Source organism: Phoenix dactylifera, chromosome 4, assembly GCF_051530095.1.
Source record: "Phoenix dactylifera cultivar Ajwa chromosome 4, Ajwa_hap1_PhDact_Kaust_v1.1, whole genome shotgun sequence".
NCBI lineage: Eukaryota > Viridiplantae > Streptophyta > Magnoliopsida > Arecales > Arecaceae > Phoenix > Phoenix dactylifera.
The window spans coordinates 38102561-38128581 of NC_143193.1; the positions used below are offsets into that span (position 1 = coordinate 38102561).

The 26021-nt window shown below is 45.4% G+C and overlaps 32 non-coding genes and 6 pseudogenes across 32 annotated transcripts; 1 reads left to right on the forward strand and 37 right to left on the reverse strand.

Moving 5' to 3' along the window:
• Nucleotides 1–165: 165 nt before the first annotated feature.
• On the reverse strand, nt 166–319 carry LOC149764928 (5S ribosomal RNA; annotated as a pseudogene).
• A 246-nt stretch (nt 320–565) lies between these two features.
• Nucleotides 566–684, reverse strand: LOC149764929 (5S ribosomal RNA). Its single transcript, XR_016408228.1, has one exon. It is a non-coding gene; the product is annotated as a 5S ribosomal RNA (ribosomal RNA).
• Nucleotides 685–930: 246 nt separating this feature from the next.
• LOC149764930 (5S ribosomal RNA) lies at nt 931–1049 on the reverse strand. The gene has a single exon (XR_016404308.1). It is a non-coding gene; the product is annotated as a 5S ribosomal RNA (ribosomal RNA).
• Nucleotides 1050–1295: 246 nt separating this feature from the next.
• LOC149764931 (5S ribosomal RNA) lies at nt 1296–1414 on the reverse strand. Its single transcript, XR_016411287.1, has one exon. It is a non-coding gene; the product is annotated as a 5S ribosomal RNA (ribosomal RNA).
• Nucleotides 1415–1660: 246 nt separating this feature from the next.
• LOC149764932 (5S ribosomal RNA) lies at nt 1661–1779 on the reverse strand. The gene has a single exon (XR_016406893.1). It is a non-coding gene; the product is annotated as a 5S ribosomal RNA (ribosomal RNA).
• Nucleotides 1780–2024: 245 nt separating this feature from the next.
• LOC149764933 (5S ribosomal RNA) lies at nt 2025–2143 on the reverse strand. The gene has a single exon (XR_016403017.1). It is a non-coding gene; the product is annotated as a 5S ribosomal RNA (ribosomal RNA).
• A 247-nt stretch (nt 2144–2390) lies between these two features.
• LOC149764934 (5S ribosomal RNA) lies at nt 2391–2509 on the reverse strand. The gene has a single exon (XR_016402361.1). It is a non-coding gene; the product is annotated as a 5S ribosomal RNA (ribosomal RNA).
• A 246-nt stretch (nt 2510–2755) lies between these two features.
• Nucleotides 2756–2874, reverse strand: LOC149764935 (5S ribosomal RNA). Its single transcript, XR_016406699.1, has one exon. It is a non-coding gene; the product is annotated as a 5S ribosomal RNA (ribosomal RNA).
• Nucleotides 2875–3120: 246 nt separating this feature from the next.
• Nucleotides 3121–3239, reverse strand: LOC149764936 (5S ribosomal RNA). Its single transcript, XR_016406508.1, has one exon. It is a non-coding gene; the product is annotated as a 5S ribosomal RNA (ribosomal RNA).
• A 246-nt stretch (nt 3240–3485) lies between these two features.
• LOC149764937 (5S ribosomal RNA) lies at nt 3486–3604 on the reverse strand. Its single transcript, XR_016411288.1, has one exon. It is a non-coding gene; the product is annotated as a 5S ribosomal RNA (ribosomal RNA).
• Nucleotides 3605–3853: 249 nt separating this feature from the next.
• Nucleotides 3854–3972, reverse strand: LOC149764938 (5S ribosomal RNA). Its single transcript, XR_016404886.1, has one exon. It is a non-coding gene; the product is annotated as a 5S ribosomal RNA (ribosomal RNA).
• Nucleotides 3973–12643: 8671 nt separating this feature from the next.
• Nucleotides 12644–12749, forward strand: LOC120106783 (small nucleolar RNA R71). The gene has a single exon (XR_016409267.1). It is a non-coding gene; the product is annotated as a small nucleolar RNA R71 (small nucleolar RNA).
• A 3686-nt stretch (nt 12750–16435) lies between these two features.
• LOC148708931 (5S ribosomal RNA) lies at nt 16436–16554 on the reverse strand. The gene has a single exon (XR_015979286.2). It is a non-coding gene; the product is annotated as a 5S ribosomal RNA (ribosomal RNA).
• A 247-nt stretch (nt 16555–16801) lies between these two features.
• Nucleotides 16802–16920, reverse strand: LOC148708932 (5S ribosomal RNA; annotated as a pseudogene).
• A 246-nt stretch (nt 16921–17166) lies between these two features.
• On the reverse strand, nt 17167–17285 carry LOC148708933 (5S ribosomal RNA). Its single transcript, XR_016411289.1, has one exon. It is a non-coding gene; the product is annotated as a 5S ribosomal RNA (ribosomal RNA).
• Nucleotides 17286–17533: 248 nt separating this feature from the next.
• Nucleotides 17534–17652, reverse strand: LOC148708934 (5S ribosomal RNA). The gene has a single exon (XR_015978354.2). It is a non-coding gene; the product is annotated as a 5S ribosomal RNA (ribosomal RNA).
• A 246-nt stretch (nt 17653–17898) lies between these two features.
• Nucleotides 17899–18017, reverse strand: LOC148708935 (5S ribosomal RNA). The gene has a single exon (XR_015979474.2). It is a non-coding gene; the product is annotated as a 5S ribosomal RNA (ribosomal RNA).
• A 246-nt stretch (nt 18018–18263) lies between these two features.
• Nucleotides 18264–18382, reverse strand: LOC148708936 (5S ribosomal RNA; annotated as a pseudogene).
• A 246-nt stretch (nt 18383–18628) lies between these two features.
• On the reverse strand, nt 18629–18747 carry LOC148708937 (5S ribosomal RNA). Its single transcript, XR_015983817.2, has one exon. It is a non-coding gene; the product is annotated as a 5S ribosomal RNA (ribosomal RNA).
• Nucleotides 18748–18993: 246 nt separating this feature from the next.
• LOC148708938 (5S ribosomal RNA) lies at nt 18994–19147 on the reverse strand (annotated as a pseudogene).
• Nucleotides 19148–19393: 246 nt separating this feature from the next.
• On the reverse strand, nt 19394–19512 carry LOC148708939 (5S ribosomal RNA). The gene has a single exon (XR_015979287.2). It is a non-coding gene; the product is annotated as a 5S ribosomal RNA (ribosomal RNA).
• A 246-nt stretch (nt 19513–19758) lies between these two features.
• On the reverse strand, nt 19759–19877 carry LOC148708940 (5S ribosomal RNA). The gene has a single exon (XR_015984961.2). It is a non-coding gene; the product is annotated as a 5S ribosomal RNA (ribosomal RNA).
• A 246-nt stretch (nt 19878–20123) lies between these two features.
• Nucleotides 20124–20242, reverse strand: LOC148708941 (5S ribosomal RNA). The gene has a single exon (XR_015978355.2). It is a non-coding gene; the product is annotated as a 5S ribosomal RNA (ribosomal RNA).
• Nucleotides 20243–20490: 248 nt separating this feature from the next.
• Nucleotides 20491–20609, reverse strand: LOC148708942 (5S ribosomal RNA). Its single transcript, XR_015978554.1, has one exon. It is a non-coding gene; the product is annotated as a 5S ribosomal RNA (ribosomal RNA).
• Nucleotides 20610–20856: 247 nt separating this feature from the next.
• LOC148708943 (5S ribosomal RNA) lies at nt 20857–20975 on the reverse strand. The gene has a single exon (XR_015979288.1). It is a non-coding gene; the product is annotated as a 5S ribosomal RNA (ribosomal RNA).
• A 246-nt stretch (nt 20976–21221) lies between these two features.
• LOC148708944 (5S ribosomal RNA) lies at nt 21222–21340 on the reverse strand. The gene has a single exon (XR_015982192.2). It is a non-coding gene; the product is annotated as a 5S ribosomal RNA (ribosomal RNA).
• A 246-nt stretch (nt 21341–21586) lies between these two features.
• Nucleotides 21587–21740, reverse strand: LOC148708945 (5S ribosomal RNA; annotated as a pseudogene).
• A 246-nt stretch (nt 21741–21986) lies between these two features.
• On the reverse strand, nt 21987–22105 carry LOC148708946 (5S ribosomal RNA). Its single transcript, XR_015978356.2, has one exon. It is a non-coding gene; the product is annotated as a 5S ribosomal RNA (ribosomal RNA).
• A 246-nt stretch (nt 22106–22351) lies between these two features.
• Nucleotides 22352–22470, reverse strand: LOC148708947 (5S ribosomal RNA). Its single transcript, XR_015982195.2, has one exon. It is a non-coding gene; the product is annotated as a 5S ribosomal RNA (ribosomal RNA).
• A 246-nt stretch (nt 22471–22716) lies between these two features.
• Nucleotides 22717–22835, reverse strand: LOC148708948 (5S ribosomal RNA). The gene has a single exon (XR_015981499.2). It is a non-coding gene; the product is annotated as a 5S ribosomal RNA (ribosomal RNA).
• Nucleotides 22836–23083: 248 nt separating this feature from the next.
• On the reverse strand, nt 23084–23202 carry LOC148708949 (5S ribosomal RNA). The gene has a single exon (XR_015978357.2). It is a non-coding gene; the product is annotated as a 5S ribosomal RNA (ribosomal RNA).
• Nucleotides 23203–23449: 247 nt separating this feature from the next.
• Nucleotides 23450–23568, reverse strand: LOC148708950 (5S ribosomal RNA). Its single transcript, XR_015983828.2, has one exon. It is a non-coding gene; the product is annotated as a 5S ribosomal RNA (ribosomal RNA).
• Nucleotides 23569–23814: 246 nt separating this feature from the next.
• Nucleotides 23815–23933, reverse strand: LOC148708951 (5S ribosomal RNA). Its single transcript, XR_015978555.2, has one exon. It is a non-coding gene; the product is annotated as a 5S ribosomal RNA (ribosomal RNA).
• A 235-nt stretch (nt 23934–24168) lies between these two features.
• Nucleotides 24169–24322, reverse strand: LOC148708952 (5S ribosomal RNA; annotated as a pseudogene).
• A 246-nt stretch (nt 24323–24568) lies between these two features.
• Nucleotides 24569–24687, reverse strand: LOC148708953 (5S ribosomal RNA). The gene has a single exon (XR_015984962.2). It is a non-coding gene; the product is annotated as a 5S ribosomal RNA (ribosomal RNA).
• Nucleotides 24688–24933: 246 nt separating this feature from the next.
• LOC148708954 (5S ribosomal RNA) lies at nt 24934–25052 on the reverse strand. Its single transcript, XR_016406286.1, has one exon. It is a non-coding gene; the product is annotated as a 5S ribosomal RNA (ribosomal RNA).
• Nucleotides 25053–25298: 246 nt separating this feature from the next.
• Nucleotides 25299–25417, reverse strand: LOC148708955 (5S ribosomal RNA). The gene has a single exon (XR_015978358.2). It is a non-coding gene; the product is annotated as a 5S ribosomal RNA (ribosomal RNA).
• A 248-nt stretch (nt 25418–25665) lies between these two features.
• On the reverse strand, nt 25666–25784 carry LOC148708956 (5S ribosomal RNA). The gene has a single exon (XR_015978556.1). It is a non-coding gene; the product is annotated as a 5S ribosomal RNA (ribosomal RNA).
• Nucleotides 25785–26021: the final 237 nt, after the last annotated feature.

Genomic DNA, 26021 nt, shown 5'->3' on the forward strand with positions numbered 1-26021 from the left:
TGGCGTAGGATTCAACGCGCTGGTCCCGCTATGCGGCATGGCACCGCCAGTCTCCGGACTCAGTTTATTGTCGGGGGAAAAAAATTATCCGAAGAGGAAAAGCCAAAACCCGAAAAATTAAAAATAAATATTATCAAAAAATAAAAAAGCGGGCAAAAAATAAAAAGGGTGCAACACGAGGACTTCCCAGGGGGTCACCCATCCTAGTACTACTCTCGCCCAAGCACGCTTAACTGCGGAGTTCTGATGGGATCCGGTGCACGCTTAACTGCGGAGTTCTGATGGGATCCGGTGCATTAGTGCTGGTATGATCGCACCCAAGACATGCCCTTCGAAACTCCCTTTTAAGACAAAGCAGCAGACCTCGACGGCCCGAGACATTCGCGCTACCGGGGCCGTTCTGGCGTATGATTCAACGCGCTGTTCCGCTATGCGGCATGGCACCGCCAGTCTCCGGACTCAGTTTATTTTCGGGGGGAAAAAATTATCGGAAGAGGAAAAGCCAAAAGCCAAAAAATTAAAAATAAATATTATCAAAAAATAAAAAAGCGGGCAAAAAATAAAAAGGGTGCAACACGAGGACTTCCTAGGGGGTCACCCATCCTAGTACTTCTCTCGCCCAAGCACGCTTAACTGCGGAGTTATGATGGGATCCGGTGCATTAGTGCTGGTATGATCGCACCCATGACATGCCCTTCGAAACTCCCTTTTATGACAAAGCAGCAGACCGCGACGGCCCGAGACATTTGCGCTGCCGGGGCCGTTCTGGCGTAGGATTCAACGCGCTGTTCCGCTATGCAGCATGGCACCGCCAGTCTCCGGACTCAGTTTATTTTCGAGAAAAAAAAATTATCCGAAGAGGAAAAGCCAAAAGCCGAAAAATTAAAAATAAATATTATCAAAAAATAAAAAAGCGGGCAAAAAATAAAAAGGGTGCAACACGAGGACTTCCCAGGGGGTCACCCATCCTAGTACTACTCTCGCCCAAGCACGCTTAACTGCGGAGTTCTGATCGGATCCGGTGCATTAGTGCTGGTATGATCGCACCCATGACATGCCCTTCGAAACTCCCTTTTATGACAAAGCAGCAGATCTCGACGGCCCGAGGCATTCGCGCTGCCGGGGCCGTTCTGGCGTAGGATTCAACGCGCTGTTCCGCTATGCGGCATGGCACCGCGAGTCTCCGGACTCAGTTTATTTTCGAGGGAAAAAAATTATCCGAAGAGGAAAAGCCAAAAGCCGAAAAATTAAAAATAAATATTATCAAAAAATAAAAAAGCGGGCAAAAAATAAAAGGGGTGCAACACGAGGACTTCCCAGGGGGTCACCCATCCTAGTACTACTCTCGCCCAAGCACGCTTAACTGCGGAGTTCTGATGGGATCCGGTGCATTAGTGCTGGTATGATCGCACCCATGACATGCCCTTCGAAACTCCCTTTTATGACAAAGCAGCAGACCTCGACGGCCCGAGACATTCGCGCTGCCGGGGCCGTTCTGGCGTAGGATTCAACGCGCTGTTCCGCTATGCGGCATGGCACCGCCAGTCTCCGGACTCAGTTTATTTTCGGGGGGAAAAAATTATCCGAAGAGGAAAAGCCAAAAGCCAAATAATAAAAAATAAATATTATCAAAAAATAAAAAAGTGGGCAAAAAATAAAAAGGGTGCAACACGAGGACTTCCCAGGGGGTCACCCATCATAGTACTTCTCTCGCCCAAGCACGCTTAACTGCGGAGTTATGATGGGATCCGGTGCATTAGTGCTGGTATGATCGCACCCATGACATGCCCTTCGAAACTCCCTTTTATGACAAAGCAGCAGACCGCGACGGCCCGAGACATTCGCGCTGCCGGGGCCGTTCTGGCGTAGGATTCAACGCGCTGTTCCGCTATGCGGCATGGCACCGCCAGTCTCCGGACTCAGTTTATTTTCGGAAAAAAAAATTATCCGAAGAGGAAAAGCCAAAAGCCGAAAAATTAAAAATAAATATTATCAAAAAATAAAAAAGCGGGCAAAAAATAAAAAGGGTGCAACACGAGGACTTCCCAGGGGGTCACCCATCCTAGTACTACTCTCGCCCAAGCACGCTTAACTACGGAGTTCTGATGGGATCCGGTGCATTAGTGCTGGTATGATCGCTCCCATGACATGCCCTTCGAAACTCCCTTTTATGACAAAGCAGCAGACCTCGACGGCCCGAGACATTCACCCTGCCGGGGCCGTTCTGGCGTAGGATTCAACGCGCTGGTCCCGCTATGCGGCATGGCACCGCCAGACCCCGGACTCAGTTTATTGTCGGGGGAAAAAAATTATCCGAAGAGGAAAAGCCAAAAGCCGAAAAATTAAAAATAAATATTATCAAAAAGTAAAAAAGCGGGCAAAAAATAAAAAGGGTGCAACACGAGGACTTCCCAGGGGGTCACCCATCCTAGTACTACTCTCACCCAAGCACGCTTAACTGCGGAGTTCTGATGGGATCCGGTGCATTAGTGCTGGTATGATCGCACCCAAGACATGCCCTTCGAAACTCCCTTTTAAGACAAAGCAGCAGACCTCGACGGCCCGAGACATTCGCGCTGCCGGGGCCGTTCTGGCGTATGATTCAACGCGCTGTTCCGCTATGCAGCATGGCACTGCCAGTCTCCGGACTCAGTTTATTTTCGGGGGAAAAAAATTATCCGAAGAGGAAAAGCCAAAAGCCAAAAAATTAAAAATAAATATTATCAAAAAATAAAAAAGCGGGCAAAAAATAAAAAGGGTGCAACACGAGGACTTCCCAGGGGGTCACCCATCCTAGTACTTCTCTCGCCCAAGCACGCTTAACTGCGGAGTTATGATGGGATCCGGTGCATTAGTGCTGGTATGATCGCACCCATGACATGCCCTTCGAAACTCCCTTTTATGACAAAGCAGCAGACCGCGACGGCCCGAGACATTCGCGCTGCCGGGGCCGTTCTGGCGTAGGATTCAACGCGCTGTTCCGCTCTGCGGCATGGCACCGCCAGTCTTCGGACTCAGTTTATTTTCGGGAAAAAAAAATTATCCAAAGAGGAAAAGCCAAAAGCCGAAAAATTAAAAATAAATATTATCAAAAAATAAAAAAGCGGGCAAAAAATAAAAAGGGTGCAACACGAGGACTTCCCAGGGGGTCACCCATCCTAGTACTACTCTCGCCCAAGCACGGTTAACTGCGGAGTTCTGATCGGATCCGGTGCATTAGTGCTGGTATGATCGCACCCACGACATGCCCTTCGAAACTCCCTTTTATGACAAAGCAGCAGATCTCGACGGCCCGAGGCATTCGCGCTGCCGGGGCCGTTCTGGCGTAGGATTCAACGCGCTGTTCCGCTATGCGGCATGGCACCGCGAGTCTCCGGACTCAGTTTATTTTCGGGGGAAAAAAATTATCCGAAGAGGAAAAGCCAAAAGCCGAAAAATTAAAAATAAATATTATCAAAAAATAAAAAAGCGGGCAAAAAATAAAAGGGGTGCAACACGAGGACTTCCCAGGGGGTCACCCATCCTAGTACTACTCTCGCCCAAGCACGCTTAACTGCGGAGTTCTGATGGGATCCGGTGCATTAGTGCTGGTATGATCGCACCCATGACATGCCCATCGAAACTCCCTTTTATGACAAAGCAGCAGACCTCGACGGCCCGAGACATTCGCGCCGCCGGGGCCGTTCTGGCGTAGGATTCAACGCGCTGGTCCCGCTATGCGGCATGGCACCGCCAGTCTCCGGACTCAGTTTATTTTCGGGGGAAAAAAAATTATCCGAAGAGGAAAAGCCAAAAGCCGAAAAATTAAAAATAAATATTGTCAAAAAATAAAAAAGTGGAGAAAAAAATAAAAAGGGTGCAACACGAGGACTTCCCAGGGGGTCACCCATCCTAGTACTACTCTCGCCCAAGCACGCTTAACTGCGGAGTTTTGATGGGATCCGGTGCATTAGTGCTGGTATGATCGCACCCATGACATGCCCTTCGAAACTCCCTTTTATGACAAAGCAGCAGACCTCGACGGCCCGAGACATTCGCGCTGACGGGGCCGTTCTGGCGTAGGATTCAACGCGCTGTTCCGCTATGCGGCATGGCACCGCGAGTCTCCGGACTCAGTTTATTTTCGGGGGAAAAAAATTATCCGAAGAGGAAAAGCCAAAAGCCGAAAAATTAAAAATAAATATTATCAAAAAATAAAAAAGCGGGCAAAAAATAAAAGGGTGCAACACGAGGACTTCCCAGGGGGTTGATCGGTTATTTCAATTTTGAAAATAAACCACGCAATAGCACGTATCCTGTAGGATAGTGATTACGGGTGTCGGTCCACAGGGATTGGAGACAAGTTATTTTTCTTTTAAAAATAAATCAAAAAGAAGGATTTGCTAACTTGATTCAACTAAATTAATCTATGAGTACGAATTGAAATTTAATCAAAGTAAATAGATCTAGGGTTTGGAATCCACCACATAGCATTGCATCAAGGATTGTGTTCTTAATTTTTATCTTTTGGAAGGCATGCAATTTTGGCTATAAGCCTTTTAAAATAAAAACATAAAGAGTGTTAGGAAGATCCATCTTCGGTATAGCATGAAGTGTCTACCTAAGTATGCTAATCTAGGATGCAGCACACTTCATCTTCCTAGGCATGGATCATCTTAGACTACTTTAGCAAATATGATTAGTAACTAGCATGCTCAAAGTTTAAATATCATAAAGGAATATTTCATTGAAAATAAGAATTTAAACAAGCTCCAAAATAATAATAAAAATAAGAACTACAATGCCCTGATACATTGCTAGGGCTTCATCCAGCCCTAGACTAGATGTTTAGCCGAGCATGGCTTCCGGACGACCTCCCATCCTCAAATGAAGTTGATCACCTCCCATAATTCCCAAAATATCCAAGACTCTTCTCTTTCCTCCCCTCTCTCTTCTTTTTTTTTTATTTCTTTCTCTCGGCTTTCTTCTTCTTCTTCACCGAAACAGAGCCCCCCTGTTTCTTTCTTCTCCACCGAGCCTCCCCCCCCTCCGAACGCCTCAGCCCCCTCCTTTTATAGCTGTCCGGAGTGCTCGTTCGGGAAGGGAGAAGAGATCACGGCCGGCTGATTCCGGGGCGTGATGCTGGAGGGAAAATCGCGGATGGATGGGGCGAAAGGCGTCAATCCATAGGAGAATGGCCGGATCTCGTGCTCCTTGATGGCTAGAAACGGAAGGGGATGGCTCCGGATGAGGGGTGCCGCGGGATCGCTGGGAGGCTGATGCGGAATGCCTGGATCACGGAGAAGGGGAAGGAGCTAGAGACGGACGCCGATCCGGAAGGAGCTGGGACGAGGGCGTGGATCTCGGATTTTGCTCGCTAAGAACGGCAGCTGTGAGGAGGCGGGGATGCAGGCGGATGCCTGATGCGGAAGACGCCCGGCTGGCTGGAGACGTTGCTGGCTTTGCTGGTTGATACGCACGGTGATCGCGGAGGAGTTGGTCTTCTACTCGCTCGGAATGGTCGCTGGCTGCAGTGCGGGATCGTCGGGATCACGGAAGAGGGGCTGGGATTCCGGGATTGATGGCGTGAACGGGAGAAGATGAGATGGGTTTCCTTCTTCGGGTGCTTGATTGGAAGCGGGAGCTTGGATGCTGACGGCTGGGTGGAGTTCTTTGAACGCGGAAGCGGGGGAGGATGCGGAGGATCATGCGGCTTGTTCTGAAACAGGGGAAGAGAAGAAATAAAATAAAATAAAATAATGTGGAAGATGAATACGGGAATGAGTAGGATGTTTGAATTTTTTTATTATTTATATTTCTTCTTCTCTTCTTTTTTTTAGAAAAGTGGTTGGGGTCCACTCGGGTAAGTTGGAAGGGCTTTGTTCTGAATCTAAAATAAAGAAAGTTTGGACACGTGGAGAAAATGGGAGAGGCCTTTGTTTTGCTAAGTTGGGAAGCTTGGTGCACACGGAAAATATGACGTGGACAAAGGAATGGGTAGCTTCATGCACATGTGGGAGAAAGTAGTCCACACATGGAACAGATTGAGACTAGTTCGTGAATGGGATGACTCGACCTGCACACACATTAGACTAAATTAATATAGAAAATTAAACCAAACTTGAATTACCTCTAATAATTTATTCAAATGAAATGAGAGGGGAAACACATTTTCTTTTGTTAATATTTAAAATATGTGCATAACAATAGTAATAAGTGCTATGTAAAATAGATAAATTTGTACATTATTTAGCACTTATCACACCCCCAAACCTACATTTTGCTAGTCCTCGAGCAAAATAAAATTAGAAAAGAAGAAACTCTAACTCACTTTCGCAGGCATCGCGATTGCATTTACCATATGCAACAAGGCTTTAAACCCCTAGGTTACCCTAGTGGACGAGTTATAGTCTCGTGAGGGTTTCCAGTGAAGATACCCACAAACTTCAATATTAAAATAAATCATTTATTGTTATGATTATATTTTTTTATTATTATTTTTATTCTTTTTTTTATTATTTTTTTTTTTTGATCTATTAAGTGAAAATTAAATTCCAAATGCATACTAGTAAAGAATTTCAAAAACTCTTTTTTTTTATATTAAAATCTAATTCAAGATACATAAATGATAAGAATTTCAAAACACACACGGTTTTATTTACTAAATCAGCCCAAATTCTAGGTCAAGATGCAATTCAAGTTGAAGTCATTAAGTTTCCGTTAGGGAGTTGTAAGACTTATTTATACTGGAGTGCTCAGTGAAATCTGGACCGTACCCAAGCTAAGAGCTCAGATCTCCAAAATATTGCTAATACCAGTAGTTTCCAAGGATTGGTCGAAGGAACCTACTCACTGATTCAAAACCATCTTATCTGCAGGATTTCGAGAGTTGTGGATGTTTACTTTAGTACCTCACGGGCTTTATCTGTAATATTCCAGTTTACTCGAATTTTTACAACGACGGCTTTCACACTATTGTCTTTTCGGTCAATACAGCTTTTTTTTTTTTTTCCTTTTTTTTCTTTTTTTTTTTTTTTTTTTTTTAAGAAAGATATATAAATTGTGCACTTTTACTCTTGTGGTGATTTCTCCGTGTAACGAGCAATCAGTCGACAACTCTCACACCAGTTGGCATAAGGTGTCGGGCATCAAGACTCCCCTACGGACTTATGCTCGGAGTCCTCATCACAAGCCCACTTGACCTTTGACAATAGGTAGCCCTTTTCGATGTTCCTGACTAAATCCATTTTTATTGATTTTTTTTTTTTTTTTTTTATTATTGGATTAGATAAGTATGATTCATCAGGGTCCAAGGTTGCTACTATACTATCAACATAATGTCGAGCCTAGACCTTAGAAGGGTCGGCCAGTGTGTAGTGAAATTCCAAAGTATTAATTAGCTTACAACTCCCTAAGAGAGACTTAATAAAAAGAACTTAAATTTGTATTACTTCCCACTAGTCATTGGGCTTTTAGATTTTATATACCTTGTGTGTTTATCATTCTCGCATAAATGTATATAAATTAGGTTTTTTTTTTCAACAAAACTTTTTTTTTTAATAATTTTTTTTATTATTATTTTATAAACACATTTTTTTAAAAAAAAAAAAAAATTATTTTAAAAATTTTTTTTTAAAGATGATTTTTTTTTATTATATTTTTTTTAAAACTTTTTTTTTTTTTTATGAAAATCAAGATGAATACCCCCAAACCTAAACCTAACATTGTCCTCAATGTTAAGAAATAATCTAAGAGAATTGGGTTGCCTCCCAACAAGCGCTAAATTTATTGTCTTCAGCCAGACACAGTGGGTCCTTAATTATTTTGATAAACAGGGTTCGTTAAATTAAGGGATTCGATCAATTGCCCGTCGGCAACACAGTCTACATAAGGTTTTAACCTTTGACCATTGACTTTTAAAACATGTCCACCATTGAGGTGTTGGATCTCTACTGCACCATAAGGAGAAACCTTTTTCACTACGAATGGTCCATCCCACCTAGAGCGAAGTTTACCCGGGAAGAGTCGCAACTTGGAATTGAACAGCCAAACCTTTTGACCAGGTTCGAAGGACTTACGGTTAATATTTTTATCATGAAAAGCCTTAGTCCTTGCTTTATAAATTTTAGCATTTTCATAAGCCTCATTACGCAATTCTTCAAGTTCACTTAGTTGGAGTTTTCGGTGAGGACCAGCTACTGCCATGTCTAAGTTAAATTTTTTTATAGCCCAGAAAGCTCTATGTTCAAGTTCTACCGGTAAGTGACAAGCTTTACCAAAAACTAATCGGTAGGGGGACATGCCAATAGGAGTTTTGTAGGCGGTACGGTAAGCCCAGAGTGCATCATTTATCCTTTGAGACCAATCTTTCCTATCGGGACGTACCGTTTTCTCTAAGATGTGTTTTAACTCTCTATTGGACACCTCGACTTGTCCACTCGTTTGGGGATGGTATGGGGTAGCAACTTTGTGGGTGATGTTATATTTGCGAACCAAAGCCTCGAAAGATCGGTTGCAAAAATGAGATCCCCCATCACTGATAATGGCCCGGGGTGTACCAAAACGACAAAAGATGTTTTCATGTAAAAATTTAATCACAACCTTGTGGTCATTAGTTTTAGTGGCGACAGCTTCTACCCATTTTGAAACATAATCAACCCCTACCAGAATATATTCGAAACCAAAGGATGGTGGGAAAGGGCCCATGAAGTCAATACCCCAGACATCAAAGATTTCTACAATTAAAATAGGATTGAGAGGCATCATATCTCTACGAGAGATGGTACCCATCCGTTGGCACCGTTCACAAGTTTGGCAAAAGTTATGGGCATCTTTGAAAAGTGTGGGCCAATAAAATCCACTTTGTAAAACTTTTGCTGCAGTTTTTCTACCCCCAAAATGTCCCCCACAAGCTTGTGAATGGCAGAATGAAAGAATACTTTGAAATTCACATTCAGGGACACATCGACGGATGACTTGATCGGGACAATACTTGAATAAATCAGGATCATCCCAATAATAGAACTTTACTTGTGAAAAGAATCGGTTCTTATCTTGAGTTGACCAATCATCAGGAATTCGTCCTATGGCAAGGTAATTCACTATGTTTGCAAACCATGGCGTTTTTATTCTTTGTACCTCAAATAATTGTTCATCTGGGAAAGAATCGTGCAAGGGTGAGGTATTTTTACAAGAGGGCTCAAGAAGAATCCTAGATAAGTGGTCCGCTACGACATTTGCAGTTCCTTTCTTATCACGAATTTCTAGGTCAAATTCTTGTAGTAAAAGAATCCATCGAATCAGACGGGGTTTGGTATCCTTCTTTGCAAGAAGGTGTCGAAGGGCAGCATGATCAGTGAATACGGTAACCTTGGATCCTAATAAGTAAGATCGAAACTTGTCTAGTGCGAATACTACCGCTAGCAATTCTTTCTCAGTGGTGGTGTAGTTTAATTGTGCATCTGAGAGTGCTTTACTAGCATAGTAAATGACATGAGGTACTTTATCTAGCCGTTGCCCTAAGACTGCCCCAATAGCATAGTCGGATGCATCACACATTAGTTCAAATGGAAGGGTCCAATTAGGGGGCCGTATGATAGGTGCAGTGGTCAATTTCGAGCGAAGATTTTCAAATGCCTCCTCGCATGTTTTATCAAAGACAAAGGGAGTGTCCTTGGCAAGAAGATTGCACAAGGGTTTGGAAATCTTACTGAAATCCTGAATAAAGCGACGGTAGAAACCAGCATGGCCAAGGAATGATCGGATTTGTTTCACAGTTTTTGGTGGAGGAAGATTGGAAATAAGATCGACTTTGGCTTTATCTACTTCAATGCCCCTCTTGGACACGACGTGTCCTAAAACTATGCCTTCTTGAACCATAAAATGGCTCTTTTCCCAACTTAGTACTAGGTTGGTCTCCTTACATCTTTTCAAAACTAAGGTCAAATTGTTCAGACAATCATCAAAAGATAGGCCAAAAACTGAGAAATCATCAATGAATACTTCTAGAAAGTTTTCCACCATATCTGAAAAGATGGCCATCATGCATCGTTGAAAAGTTGCGGGTGCATTACATAGTCCAAAAGGCATCCTCCTATATGCAAATGTCCCAAATGGGCAGGTAAAGGTGGTCTTCTCTTGATCGTCCGGGTAGACAGGTACTTGGTTGTATCCAGAATAACCATCTAAGAAGCAGTAGAAACCTTGACCAGCCAACCGTTCCAAAATTTGATCTATGAAAGGTAGAGGGAAATGGTCCTTCCTAGTCATTGAATTAAGTTTTCTATAGTCAATGCACACGCGCCAACCCGTGGTTGTGCGTGTTTGTATTAATTCTCCTTCCGTATTCTCAATCACAGTAATACCTGATTTCTTGGGTACCACTTGTGTCGGACTCACCCACTTACTATCAGAAATTGGATAAATGATTCCGGCATCTAATAACTTCACCACTTCTTTCTTGACTACCTCCTTCATGTTAGGATTGAGTCTTCTTTGCATTTCTCGGGTAGGTTTTGCATCATCATCGAGATGAATTCGATGCATGCAAACAGAGGGGTCAACCCCTTTCAAATCGGCCACAGACCATCCTATGGCATGTTTATTTTCTTCTAGCACCCTCAAAAGTTTACCCTCCTGTTCAGTAGATAAGTTGGCTGCGATAATTACAGGGAGGCTATCTTCTGGTCCTAGAAAGGCATACTTAAGATTTGTTGGAAGTGGCTTTAACTCAAGTTTAGGTGGTGAATCAATGGAAGGACAAAGTGGCGCGCTGGCAATGGGAGGAAGAGGTTCAGGTCGGCTCTTCCAAGGAAGGGAACTCACTGGAGATTGATTGTCAAGTAAGATGTTAACTTCTTCTATGGCCTTGTCTATATCAAAGTTGTCAATGTCAAAATGGGCCAGACATGCCTCTAAGGGGTCATCTGCTAAGATATAGGGAAGGGCTTCCTCTACAAGATCATCCATTTCGTCAATTAGGCAACACTCGTCTTCCCTCACATGTTGGTCAGCGGCATGAAAAACATTCAATTTAATTTTCATGTTCCCAAATGATATATCCATTGCCCCGGTTCTACAGTTGATACATGCATTGGCTGTTGCTAAAAAGGGACGACCAAGAATCACAGGGATTTGTTTTTTTAGGTTGGGCACATGTTCCATGTCAAGGACGATAAAATCTACTGGAAAATAGAACTTGTCTACCTTGACAAGAACATCTTCAATCATCCCCCGTGGTATCTTCACAGATCGATCAGCCAATTGTAAGGACACCGAGGTAGGTTTTAATTCACCTAACCCAAATTTCTCATAGACTGAATAGGGTAGAAGATTCACACTTGCCCCTAGATCTAAGAGCGCTCGGTCAATGGAGTTATCTCCTATGACACAGGAAATAGTGGGAGCGCCAGGATCTTTGAATTTTGGAGGGGTGTTGTATTGGAGAATGGAACTTACCTGTTCAGTAAGTAAGACCTTTTTAGGCACATGTGTCCTAGATTTTCGCTTTTGGGTGCAAAGGTCTTTGAGAAATTTGGCATAGGAGGGAACTTGTTTGATGGCATCAAGAAGTGGAAGGTTGATTTTAACTTGTTTGAACACCTCCATCATCTCTTCTAGTGAAGTTCCCTTCTTGCCAAAGGGAGTGGGTGCATTAAGTGCTTCAGGAAATGGAGCCTTTGGAGTATGGGTTGTGACAGATGGTGGACTAGCTGAAGAAGGTTTTGGGTTTTCACGTGAAACATTCCTCTCCTCTTCTTCATCTTCCTTATTGTTACCCTCCCCAACCTTATTATCTATTATACGTCCACTCCTTAGGGTAGTCAAAGCATTGGCTTGCTCATGATTTAGTCGGGTTTCTTGAGCCACATATTGTCCCCTAGGATTACTCATTGGTTGACTTGGAAGCTTACCTTCCTCTCGTTTATTTAATGCATTGGCTAGTTGACCCATTTGGGATTCTAGCTTAGCAATTGATTGTGTGTGAGAGTGCAATAGTTGTGTATTTGCCTCCAAACCTTGAAGGGCAGTCAACACCTTCTCCTCAAAGGCTGTATTTCTTTGGGTTGGAGGAGGAGGATGCTGAAATTGAGTTGAGGGACGGTAGAGATGAAAATTCTGAGGGTTTTGAAAATTTTGGGGGAAGGGTTGGGAGGTATTAGAAGCTTGCTGCCTCCAAGAAAAATTTGGATGATTCCGCCATCCCGGATTATATGTATTGGAAAATGGATCATTACCCGGTCTGGGCTGTGTTTGGGCAGCATTGATGTGTTCTTGCACGAGTTCGGGATATTGGGGTGCTGAGGGGCACTCATGAATAGGATGCGATGGGCTAGAACAGATAGCACACACTTGTGCTTGGGAAGAACTAACGACCTGTCCTCCTATCATTAGTTGGTCAATCTTATGGGACAATGCATCTACCTTGCTAGACAGGTCCATAGAATGACTTATTTCACAAATGGCCCCTTTTCTTTGAAAATTCGGGGATGCTTGACGAGAACATGAAGCATGGTGGAGGGAGTTTTCATTAAGATTTTCAAATAGTTGCCATGCTTCATGCTCATTTCGAAGCATGAAAGTCCCCCCGCATGCAGCATCGATCATCTGACGGTTTCGTTCCGTCAAACCGTCATAGAAACATTGCACTAGCTGCCACTTAGGTATTTGATGATGAGGGCATTTACGGATTAGGTCCCTAAATCTCTCCCAAGTTTCATAAAATTCTTCTCCCTCGGTTTGGGAGAAGCTTGTAATGGCACGTCTAAACTGGTTCGTTCTTCCTATGGGAAAGTATTTTTTAAGGAATTCTTGTTGCATTTGATCCCAAGAACGAATTGAGTTAGCTTCTAAAGAATTCAGCCATTGTTTGGCTCTATCTTTAAGGGAGAAGGGGAATAATCTAAGTTTTAAAGCATCATCAGTGAAATTTTGAATCTTGACAGTGGTGCAAATCTCAAGGAATTCATCTAGGTGTTTATATGGGTCTTCATTGGTGAGCCCATAAAAAGATGGGAGCATTTGGATCACACTAGACTTTATTTCATATTGTACAGCTGCTACCTCAGGTAATCGAATGCAAGATGGGGAAGTATAAATAGTGGGAGTAAAGTATTCCCTCAAGAGTTTGGGTTGTTCTTCAGCCATCTTAAGAGGTGGGGATGATCCTAATGTTTTGATCTTAGCTCGAATGTTCCTAAGGGTTCGTTCTATTTCAGGGTCAAAAGGTAATAGATTTTGTACTCTAGAACGACTACCGTGCATACACTAGTACTTGATCAATCAAGCATGCAATAAAAGAGAAAAGCATATCAATCCTAGTCTTTGTCCTAAAATCACTAGACAGCTCCTAACTGGTTTGAAGAGGTCACCTAAGCCTCCAATCCGGTCTAATGAACCGAGTTGACCAGGTAAGCTCCCAGGTAAGTGGAGGGGTCACGATGCGTTCGCAAAGGTCCCACTTAAAACCCACTTGCCTCGAACAGATGAACTGTCTCCCTTATAGGGACAAAGCTTGCCTAGACATCAACTAAGCCACAGAGCGAAATTGGTGCAACTTTCGGTGATCTTCGTCCTATTGAGCTCGAATGTCCCTAGGAGCCAACGTCTAATTGATTTTAATTAAAGATGACACTATGTGAGATTGAGTTCACCTAAGTTGGGCAAGAGTCCGGTGATGAAATCCGGCTCTTATCTTGTTGGGGTGATTGCCCTTACTATGTGCAAATTGATTTGTGTATGTGTATCAAGCATGCATTCACAATTTTGCTATAATTAAAATCAAACAATCACCACAAAATTTCAAACCAATAATTAATTTAAATAAGAAAAGTTTAGAGGTTACCAAAGGGAATTTCCCCAGCAATTTAATTTTTTTTTTTTTTTTTTGCAAACCTCTACAACATTTCTTTTCCGGCAGTTCTCCTTTTGATCATCCCAGATTTTTTTCCTCGATTCCTGATCAAATAATATAAATAAAAATTAGTAAGGGAGAAAAAGAAGATAAGAAAAGTAACAATAATAGAATTTTTTTTTTAAAAGAATTTTTTTTTTAATTTTTAAATAATTTTTTTTAATAAGAAAAATAACTATGCTAGCAATCCCCGGCAACGGCGCCAAAAATTGATCGGTTATTTCAATTTTGAAAATAAACCACGCAATAGCACGTATCCTGTAGGATAGTGATTACGGGTGTCGGTCCACAGGGATTGGAGACAAGTTATTTTTCTTTTAAAAATAAATCAAAAAGAAGGATTTGCTAACTTGATTCAACTAAATTAATCTATGAGTACGAATTGAAATTTAATCAAAGTAAATAGATCTAGGGTTTGGAATCCACCACATAGCATTGCATCAAGGATTGTGTTCTTAATTTTTATCTTTTGGAAGGCATGCAATTTTGGCTATAAGCCTTTTAAAATAAAAACATAAAGAGTGTTAGGAAGATCCATCTTCGGTATAGCATGAAGTGTCTACCTAAGTATGCTAATCTAGGATGCAGCACACTTCATCTTCCTAGGCATGGATCATCTTAGACTACTTTAGCAAATATGATTAGTAACTAGCATGCTCAAAGTTTAAATATCATAAAGGAATATTTCATTGAAAATAAGAATTTAAACAAGCTCCAAAATAATAATAAAAATAAGAACTACAATGCCCTGATACATTGCTAGGGCTTCATCCAGCCCTAGACTAGATGTTTAGCCGAGCATGGCTTCCGGACGACCTCCCATCCTCAAATGAAGTTGATCACCTCCCATAATTCCCAAAATATCCAAGACTCTTCTCTTTCCTCCCCTCTCTCTTCTTTTTTTTTTATTTCTTTCTCTCGGCTTTCTTCTTCTTCTTCACCGAAACAGAGCCCCCCTGTTTCTTTCTTCTCCACCGAGCCTCCCCCCCCTCCGAACGCCTCAGCCCCCTCCTTTTATAGCTGTCCGGAGTGCTCGTTCGGGAAGGGAGAAGAGATCACGGCCGGCTGATTCCGGGGCGTGATGCTGGAGGGAAAATCGCGGATGGATGGGGCGAAAGGCGTCAATCCATAGGAGAATGGCCGGATCTCGTGCTCCTTGATGGCTAGAAACGGAAGGGGATGGCTCCGGATGAGGGGTGCCGCGGGATCGCTGGGAGGCTGATGCGGAATGCCTGGATCACGGAGAAGGGGAAGGAGCTAGAGACGGACGCCGATCCGGAAGGAGCTGGGACGAGGGCGTGGATCTCGGATTTTGCTCGCTAAGAACGGCAGCTGTGAGGAGGCGGGGATGCAGGCGGATGCCTGATGCGGAAGACGCCCGGCTGGCTGGAGACGTTGCTGGCTTTGCTGGTTGATACGCACGGTGATCGCGGAGGAGTTGGTCTTCTACTCGCTCGGAATGGTCGCTGGCTGCAGTGCGGGATCGTCGGGATCACGGAAGAGGGGCTGGGATTCCGGGATTGATGGCGTGAACGGGAGAAGATGAGATGGGTTTCCTTCTTCGGGTGCTTGATTGGAAGCGGGAGCTTGGATGCTGACGGCTGGGTGGAGTTCTTTGAACGCGGAAGCGGGGGAGGATGCGGAGGATCATGCGGCTTGTTCTGAAACAGGGGAAGAGAAGAAATAAAATAAAATAAAATAATGTGGAAGATGAATACGGGAATGAGTAGGATGTTTGAATTTTTTTATTATTTATATTTCTTCTTCTCTTCTTTTTTTTAGAAAAGTGGTTGGGGTCCACTCGGGTAAGTTGGAAGGGCTTTGTTCTGAATCTAAAATAAAGAAAGTTTGGACACGTGGAGAAAATGGGAGAGGCCTTTGTTTTGCTAAGTTGGGAAGCTTGGTGCACACGGAAAATATGACGTGGACAAAGGAATGGGTAGCTTCATGCACATGTGGGAGAAAGTAGTCCACACATGGAACAGATTGAGACTAGTTCGTGAATGGGATGACTCGACCTGCACACACATTAGACTAAATTAATATAGAAAATTAAACCAAACTTGAATTACCTCTAATAATTTATTCAAATGAAATGAGAGGGGAAACACATTTTCTTTTGTTAATATTTAAAATATGTGCATAACAATAGTAATAAGTGCTATGTAAAATAGATAAATTTGTACATTATTTAGCACTTATCAGGGGTCACCCATCCTAGTACTACTCTCGCCCAATCACGCTTAACTGCGGAGTTCTGATGGGATCCGGTGCATTAGTGCTGGTATGATCGCACCGATGACATGCCCATCGAAACACCCTTTTATGACAAAGCAGCAGACCTCGACGGCCCGAGACATTCGCGCTGCCGGGGCCGTTCTGGCGTAGGATTTAACGCGCTGTTCCGCTATGCGGCATGGCGCCGCGAGTCTCCGGACTCAGTTTATTTTCGGGGGAAAAAAATTATCCGAAGAGGAAAAGCCAAATGCCAAAAAATTAAAAATAAATGTTATCAAAAAATAAAGAAGCGGGCAAAAAATAAAAGGGGTGCAACACGAGGACTTCCCAGGGGGTCACCCATCCTAGTACTACTCTCGCCCATGCACGCTTAACTGTGGAGTTCTGATGGGATCCGGTGCATTAGTGCTGGTATGATCGCACCCATGATATGCCCTTCGAAACTCCCTTTTATGACAAAGCAGCAGACCTCGACGGCCCGAGACATTCGCGCTGCCGGGGCCGTTCTGGCGTAGGATTCAACGCGCTGGTCCCGCTATGCGGCATGGCACCGCCAGTCTCCGGACTCAGTTTATTGTCGGGGAAAAAAAATTATCCGAAGAGGAAAAGCCAAAAGCCGAAAAATTAAAAATAAATATTATCAAAAAATAAAAAAGCGGGCAAAAAATAAAAAGGGTGCAACACGAGGACTTCCCAGGGGGTCACCCATCCTAGTACTACTCTCGCCCAAGAACGCTTAACTGCGGTGTTCTGATCGGATCCGGTGCATTAGTGCTGGTATGATCGCACCCATGACATGCCCTTCGAAACTCCCTTTTATGACAAAGCAGCAGACCTCGACGGCCCGAGGCATTCGCGCTGCCGGGGCCGTTCTGACGTAGGATTCAACGCGCTGTTCCGCTATGCGGCATGGCACCGCGAGTCTCCGGACTCAGTTTATTTTCGGGAGAAAAAAATTATCCGAAGAGGAAAAGCCAAAAGCCGAAAAATTAAAAATAAATATTATCAAAAAATAAAAAAGCGGGCAAAAAATAAAAGGGGTGCAACACGAGGACTTCCCAGGGGGTCACCCATCCTAGTACTACTCTCGCCCAAGCACGCTTAACTGCGGAGTTCTGATGGGATCCGGTGCATTAGTGCTGGTATGATCGCACCCATGACATGCCCATCGAAACTCCCTTTTATGACAAAGCAGCAGACCTCGACGGCTCGAGACATTCGCGCCGCCGGGGCCGTTCTGGCGTAGGATTCAACGCGCTGGTCCCGCTATGTGGCATGGCACCGCCAGTCTCCGGACTCAGTTTATTTTCGGGGGAAAAAAATTATCCGAAGAGGAAAAGCCAAAAGCCGAAAAATTAAAAATAAATATTATCAAAAAATAAAAAAGTGGAGAAAAAAATAAAAAAGGTGCAACACGAGGACTTCCCAGGGGGTCACCCATCCTAGTACTACTCTCGCCCAAGCACGCTTAACTGCGGAGTTCTGATGGGATCCGGTGCATTAGTGCTGGTATGATCGCACCCAAGAAATGCCCTTCGAAACTCCCTTTTATGACAAAGCAGCAGACCTCGACGGCCCGAGACATTCGCGCTGCCGGGGCCGTTCTGGCGTAGGATTCAACACGCTGTTCCGCTATGCGGCATGGCACCGCCAGTCTCCGGACTCAGTTTATTTTCGGGGGAAAAAAATTATCCGAAGAGGAAAAGCCAAAAGCCGAAAAATAAAAAATAAATGTTATCAAAAAATAAAAAAGCGGGCAAAAAATAAAAGGGGTGCAACACGAGGACTTCCCAAGGGGTCACCCATCCTAGTACTACTCTCGCCCAAGCACGCTTAACTGCGGAGTTCTGATGGGATCCGGTGCATTAGTGCTGGTATGATCGCACCCATGACATGCCCTTCGAAACTCCCTTTTATGACAAAGCAGCAGACCTCGACGGCCCGAGACATTCGCGCTGCCGGGGCCGTTCTGGCGTAGGATTCAACACGCTGTTCCGCTATGCGGCATGGCACCGCCAGCCTCCGGACTCAGTTTATTTTCGGGGGAAAAAAATTATCCGAAGAGGAAAAGCCAAAAGCCAAATAATTAAAAATAAATATTATCAAAAAATAAAAAAGCGGGCAAAAAATAAAATGGGTGCAACACGAGGACTTCCCAGGGGGTCACCCATCCTAGTACTTCTCTCGCCCAAGCACGCTTAACTGTGGAGTTATGATGGGATCCGGTGCATTAGTGCTGGTATGATCGCACCCATGACATGCCCTTCGAAACTCCCTTTTATGACAAAGCAGCAGACCGCGACGGCCCGAGACATTCGCGCTGCCGGGGCCGTTCTGGCGTAGGATTCAACGCGCTGTTCCGCTATGCGGCATGGCACCGCCAGTCTCCGGACTCAGTTTATTTTCGGAAAAAAAAAATTATCCGAAGAGGAAAAGCCAAAAGCCGAAAAATTAAAAATAAATATTATCAAAAAATAAAAAAGCGGGCAAAAAATAAAAAGGGTGCAACACGAGGACTTCCCAGGGGGTCACCCATCCTAGTACTACTCTCGCCCAAGCACGCTTAACTACGGAGTTCTGATGGGATCCGGTGCATTAGTGCTGGTATGATCGCACCAATGACATGCCCTTCGAAACTCCCTTTTATGACAAAGCAGCAGACCTCGACGGCCCGAGACATTCACGCTGCCGGGGCCGTTCTGGCGTAGGATTCAACGCGCTGGTCCCGCTATGCGGCATGGCACCGCCAGTCTCCGGACTCAGTTTATTGTCGGGGAAAAAAATTATCCGAAGAGGAAAAGCCAAAACCCGAAAAATTAAAAATAAATATTATCAAAAAATAAAAAAGCGGGCAAAAAATAAAAAGGGTGCAACACGAGGACTTCCCAGGGGGTCACCCATCCTAGTACTACTCTCGCCCAAGCACGCTTAACTGCGGAGTTCTGATGGGATCCGGTGCACGCTTAACTGCGGAGTTCTGATGGGATCCGGTGCATTAGTGCTGGTATGATCGCACCCAAGACATGCCCTTCGAAACTCCCTTTTAAGACAAAGCAGCAGACCTCGACGGCCCGAGACATTCGCGCTACCGGGGCCGTTCTGGCGTATGATTCAACGCGCTGTTCCGCTATGCGGCATGGCACCGCCAGTCTCCGGACTCAGTTTATTTTCGGGGGGAAAAAATTATCGGAAGAGGAAAAGCCAAAAGCCAAAAAATTAAAAATAAATATTATCAAAAAATAAAAAAGCGGGCAAAAAATAAAAAGGGTGCAACACGAGGACTTCCTAGGGGGTCACCCATCCTAGTACTTCTCTCGCCCAAGCACGCTTAACTGCGGAGTTATGATGGGATCCGGTGCATTAGTGCTGGTATGATCGCACCCATGACATGCCCTTCGAAACTCCCTTTTATGACAAAGCAGCAGACCGCGACGGCCCGAGACATTCGCGCTGCCGGGGCCGTTCTGGCGTAGGATTCAACGCGCTGTTCCGCTATGCAGCATGGCACCGCCAGTCTCCGGACTCAGTTTATTTTCGAGAAAAAAAAATTATCCGAAGAGGAAAAGCCAAAAGCCGAAAAATTAAAAATAAATATTATCAAAAAATAAAAAAGCGGGCAAAAAATAAAAAGGGTGCAACACGAGGACTTCCCAGGGGGTCACCCATCCTAGTACTACTCTCGCCCAAGCACGCTTAACTGCAGAGTTCTGATCGGATCCGGTGCATTAGTGCTGGTATGATCGCACCCATGACATGCCCTTCGAAACTCCCTTTTATGACAAAGCAGCAGATCTCGACGGCCCGAGGCATTCGCGCTGCCGGGGCCGTTCTGGCGTAGGATTCAACGCGCTGTTCCGCTATGCGGCATGGCACCGCGAGTCTCCGGACTCAGTTTATTTTCGAGGGAAAAAAATTATCCGAAGAGGAAAAGCCAAAAGCCGAAAAATTAAAAATAAATATTATCAAAAAATAAAAAAGCGGGCAAAAAATAAAAGGGGTGCAGCACGAGGACTTCCCAGGGGGTCACCCATCCTAGTACTACTCTCGCCCAAGCACGCTTAACTGCGGAGTTCTGATGGGATCCGGTGCATTAGTGCTGGTATGATCGCACCCATGACATGCCCATCGAAACTCCCTTTTATGACAAAGCAGCAGACCTCGACGGCGCGAGACATTCGCGCCGCCGGGGCCGTTCTGGCGTAGGATTCAACGCGCTGGTCCCGCTATGCGGCATGGCACCGCCAGTCTCCGGACTCAGTTTATTTTCGGGGGAAAAAAATTATCCGAAGAGGAAAAGCCAAAAGCCGAAAAATTAAAAATAAATATTATCAAAAAATAAAAAAGTGGAGAAAAAAATAAAAAGGGTGCAACACGAGGACTTCCCAGGGGGTCACCCATCCTAGTACTACTCTCGCCCAAGCACGCTTAACTGCGGAGTTTTGATGGGATCCGGTGCATTAGTGCTGGTATGATCGCACCCATGACATGCCCTTCGAAACTCCCTTTTATGACAAAGCAGCAGACCTCGACGGCCCGAGATATTCGCGCTGCCGGGGCCGCTCTGGCGTAGGATTCAACGCGCTGTTCCGCTATGCGGCATGGCACCGCGAGTCTCCGGACTCAGTTTATTTTCGGGGGAAAAAAATTATCCGAAGAGGAAAAGCCAAAAGCCGAAAAATTAAAAATAAATATTATCAAAAAATAAAAAAGTGGGCAAAAAATAAAAAGGGGTGCAAGACGAGGACTTCCCAGGGGGTCACCCATCCTAGTACTACTCTCGCCCAAGCACGCTTAACTGCGGAGTTCTGATGGGATCCGGTGCATTAGGGCTGGTATGATCGCACCCATGACATGCCCATCGAAACACCCTTTTATGACAAAGCAGCAGACCTCGACGGCCCGAGACATTCGCGCTGCCGGGGCCGTTCTGGCGTAGGATTCAACGCGCTGTTCCGCTATGCGGCATGGCACCGCGAGTCTCCGGACTCAGTTTATTTTCGGGGGAAAAAAATTATCCGAAGAGGAAAAGCCAAAAGCCAAAAAATTAAAAATAAATGTTATCAAAAAATAAAAAAGCGGGCAAAAAATAAAAGGGGTGCAACACGAGGACTTCCCAGGGGGTCACCCATCCTAGTACTACTCCCGCCCAAGCACGCTTAACTGCGGAGTTTTGATGGGATCCGGTGCATTAGTGCTGGTATGATCGCACCCATGACATGCCCTTCGAAACTCCCTTTTATGACAAATCAGCAGACCTCGACGGCCCGAGATATTCGCGCTGCCGGGGCCGTTCTGGCGTAGGATTCAACGCGCTGTTCCGCTATGCGGCATGGCACCGCGAGTCTCCGGACTCAGTTTATTTTCGGGGGAAAAAAATTATCCGAAGAGGAAAAGCCAAAACCCGAAAAATTAAAAATAAATATTATCAAAAAATAAAAAAGCGGGCAAAAAATAAAAAGGGTGCAACACGAGGACTTCCCAGGGGGTCACCCATCCTAGTACTACTCTCGCCCAAGCACGCTTAACTGCGGAGTTCTGATGGGATCCGGTGCACGCTTAACTGCGGAGTTCTGATGGGATCCGGTGCATTAGTGCTGGTATGATCGCACCCAAGACATGCCCTTCGAAACTCCCTTTTAAGACAAAGCAGCAGACCTCGACGGCCCGAGACATTCGCGCTACCGGGGCCGTTCTGGCGTATGATTCAACGCGCTGTTCCGCTATGCGGCATGGCACCGCCAGTCTCCGGACTCAGTTTATTTTCGGGGGGAAAAAATTATCGGAAGAGGAAAAGCCAAAAGCCAAAAAATTAAAAATAAATATTATCAAAAAATAAAAAAGCGGGCAAAAAATAAAAAGGGTGCAACACGAGGACTTCCTAGGGGGTCACCCATCCTAGTACTTCTCTCGCCCAAGCACGCTTAACTGCGGAGTTATGATGGGATCCGGTGCATTAGTGCTGGTATGATCGCACCCATGACATGCCCTTCGAAACTCCCTTTTATGACAAAGCAGCAGACCGCGACGGCCCGAGACATTCGCGCTGCCGGGGCCGTTCTGGCGTAGGATTCAACGCGCTGTTCCGCTATGCAGCATGGCACCGCCAGTCTCCGGACTCAGTTTATTTTCGAGAAAAAAAAATTATCCGAAGAGGAAAAGCCAAAAGCCGAAAAATTAAAAATAAATATTATCAAAAAATAAAAAAGCGGGCAAAAAATAAAAAGGGTGCAACACGAGGACTTCCCAGGGGGTCACCCATCCTAGTACTACTCTCGCCCAAGCACGCTTAACTGCAGAGTTCTGATCGGATCCGGTGCATTAGTGCTGGTATGATCGCACCCATGACATGCCCTTCGAAACTCCCTTTTATGACAAAGCAGCAGATCTCGACGGCCCGAGGCATTCGCGCTGCCGGGGCCGTTCTGGCGTAGGATTCAACGCGCTGTTCCGCTATGCGGCATGGCACCGCGAGTCTCCGGACTCAGTTTATTTTCGAGGGAAAAAAATTATCCGAAGAGGAAAAGCCAAAAGCCGAAAAATTAAAAATAAATATTATCAAAAAATAAAAAAGCGGGCAAAAAATAAAAGGGGTGCAGCACGAGGACTTCCCAGGGGGTCACCCATCCTAGTACTACTCTCGCCCAAGCACGCTTAACTGCGGAGTTCTGATGGGATCCGGTGCATTAGTGCTGGTATGATCGCACCCATGACATGCCCATCGAAACTCCCTTTTATGACAAAGCAGCAGACCTCGACGGCGCGAGACATTCGCGCCGCCGGGGCCGTTCTGGCGTAGGATTCAACGCGCTGGTCCCGCTATGCGGCATGGCACCGCCAGTCTCCGGACTCAGTTTATTTTCGGGGGAAAAAAATTATCCGAAGAGGAAAAGCCAAAAGCCGAAAAATTAAAAATAAATATTATCAAAAAATAAAAAAGTGGAGAAAAAAATAAAAAGGGTGCAACACGAGGACTTCCCAGTGGGTCACCCATCCTAGTACTACTCTCGCCCAAGCACGCTTAACTGCGGAGTTTTGATGGGATCCGGTGCATTAGTGCTGGTATGATCGCACCCATGACATGCCCTTCGAAACTCCCTTTTATGACAAAGCAGCAGACCTCGACGGCCCGAGATATTCGCGCTGCCGGGGCCGCTCTGGCGTAGGATTCAACGCGCTGTTCCGCTATGCGGCATGGCACCGCGAGTCTCCGGACTCAGTTTATTTTCGGGGGAAAAAAATTATCCGAAGAGGAAAAGCCAAAAGCCGAAAAATTAAAAATAAATATTATCAAAAAATAAAAAAGTGGGCAAAAAATAAAAAGGGGTGCAAGACGAGGACTTCCCAGGGGGTCACCCATCCTAGTACTACTCTCGCCCAAGCACGCTTAACTGCGGAGTTCTGATGGGATCCGGTGCATTAGGGCTGGTATGATCGCACCCATGACATGCCCATCGAAACACCCTTTTATGACAAAGCAGCAGACCTCGACGGCCCGAGACATTCGCGCTGCCGGGGCCGTTCTGGCGTAGGATTCAACGCGCTGTTCCGCTATGCGGCATGGCACCGCGAGTCTCCGGACTCAGTTTATTTTCGGGGGAAAAAAATTATCCGAAGAGGAAAAGCCAAAAGCCAAAAAATTAAAAATAAATGTTATCAAAAAATAAAAAAGCGGGCAAAAAATAAAAGGGGTGCAACACGAGGACTTCCCAGGGGGTCACCCATCCTAGTACTACTCCCGCCCAAGCACGCTTAACTGCGGAGTTTTGATGGGATCCGGTGCATTAGTGCTGGTATGATCGCACCCATGACATGCCCTTCGAACGACAAAGCAGCAGACCTCGACGGCCCGAGATATTCGCGCTGCCGGGGCCGTTCTGGCGTAGGATTCAACGCGCTGTTCCGCTATGCGGCATGGCACCGCGAGTCTCCGGACTCAGTTTATTTTCGGGGGAAAAAAATTATCCGAAGAGGAAAAGCCAAAACCCGAAAAATTAAAAATAAATATTATCAAAAAATAAAAAAGCGGGCAAAAAATAAAAAGGGTGCAACACGAGGACTTCCCAGGGGGTCACCCATCCTAGTACTACTCTCGCCCAAGCACGCTTAACTGCGGAGTTCTGATGGGATCCGGTGCACGCTTAACTGCGGAGTTCTGATGGGATCCGGTGCATTAGTGCTGGAATGATCGCACCCAAGACATGCCCTTCGAAACTCCCTTTTAAGACAAAGCAGCAGACCTCGACGGCCCGAGACATTCGCGCTACCAGGGCCGTTCTGGCGTATGATTCAACGCGCTGTTCCGCTATGCGGCATGGCACCGCCAGTCTCCGGACTCAGTTTATTTTCGGGGGGAAAAAATTATCGGAAGAGGAAAAGCCAAAAGCCAAAAAATTAAAAATAAATATTATCAAAAAATAAAAAAGCGGGCAAAAAATAAAAAGGGTGCAACACGAGGACTTCCTAGGGGGTCACCCATCCTAGTACTTCTCTCGCCCAAGCACGCTTAACTGCGGAGTTATGATGGGATCCGGTGCATTAGTGCTGGTATGATCGCACCCATGACATGCCCTTCGAAACTCCCTTTTATGACAAAGCAGCAGACCGCGACGGCCCGAGACATTCGCGCTGCCGGGGCCGTTCTGGCGTAGGATTCAACGCGCTGTTCCGCTATGCAGCATGGCACCGCCAGTCTCCGGACTCAGTTTATTTTCGAGAAAAAAAAATTATCCGAAGAGGAAAAGCCAAAAGCCGAAAAATTAAAAATAAATATTATCAAAAAATAAAAAAGCGGGCAAAAAATAAAAAGGGTGCAACACGAGGACTTCCCAGGGGGTCACCCATCCTAGTACTACTCTCGCCCAAGCACGCTTAACTGCAGAGTTCTGATCGGATCCGGTGCATTAGTGCTGGTATGATCGCACCCATGACATGCCCTTCGAAACTCCCTTTTATGACAAAGCAGCAGATCTCGACGGCCCGAGGCATTCGCGCTGCCGGGGCCGTTCTGGCGTAGGATTCAACGCGCTGTTCCGCTATGCGGCATGGCACCGCGAGTCTCCGGACTCAGTTTATTTTCGAGGGAAAAAAATTATCCGAAGAGGAAAAGCCAAAAGCCGAAAAATTAAAAATAAATATTATCAAAAAATAAAAAAGCGGGCAAAAAATAAAAGGGGTGCAGCACGAGGACTTCCCAGGGGGTCACCCATCCTAGTACTACTCTCGCCCAAGCACGCTTAACTGCGGAGTTCTGATGGGATCCGGTGCATTAGTGCTGGTATGATCGCACCCATGACATGCCCATCGAAACTCCCTTTTATGACAAAGCAGCAGACCTCGACGGCGCGAGACATTCGCGCCGCCGGGGCCGTTCTGGCGTAGGATTCAACGCGCTGGTCCCGCTATGCGGCATGGCACCGCCAGTCTCCGGACTCAGTTTATTTTCGGGGGAAAAAAATTATCCGAAGAGGAAAAGCCAAAAGCCGAAAAATTAAAAATAAATATTATCAAAAAATAAAAAAGTGGAGAAAAAAATAAAAAGGGTGCAACACGAGGACTTCCCAGGGGGTCACCCATCCTAGTACTACTCTCGCCCAAGCACGCTTAACTGCGGAGTTTTGATGGGATCCGGTGCATTAGTGCTGGTATGATCGCACCCATGACATGCCCTTCGAAACTCCCTTTTATGACAAAGCAGCAGACCTCGACGGCCCGAGATATTCGCGCTGCCGGGGCCGTTCTGGCGTAGGATTCAACGCGCTGTTCCGCTATGCGGCATGGCACCGCGAGTCTCCGGACTCAGTTTATTTTCGGGGGAAAAAAATTATCCGAAGAGGAAAAGCCAAAAGCCGAAAAATTAAAAATAAATATTATCAAAAAATAAAAAAGTGGGCAA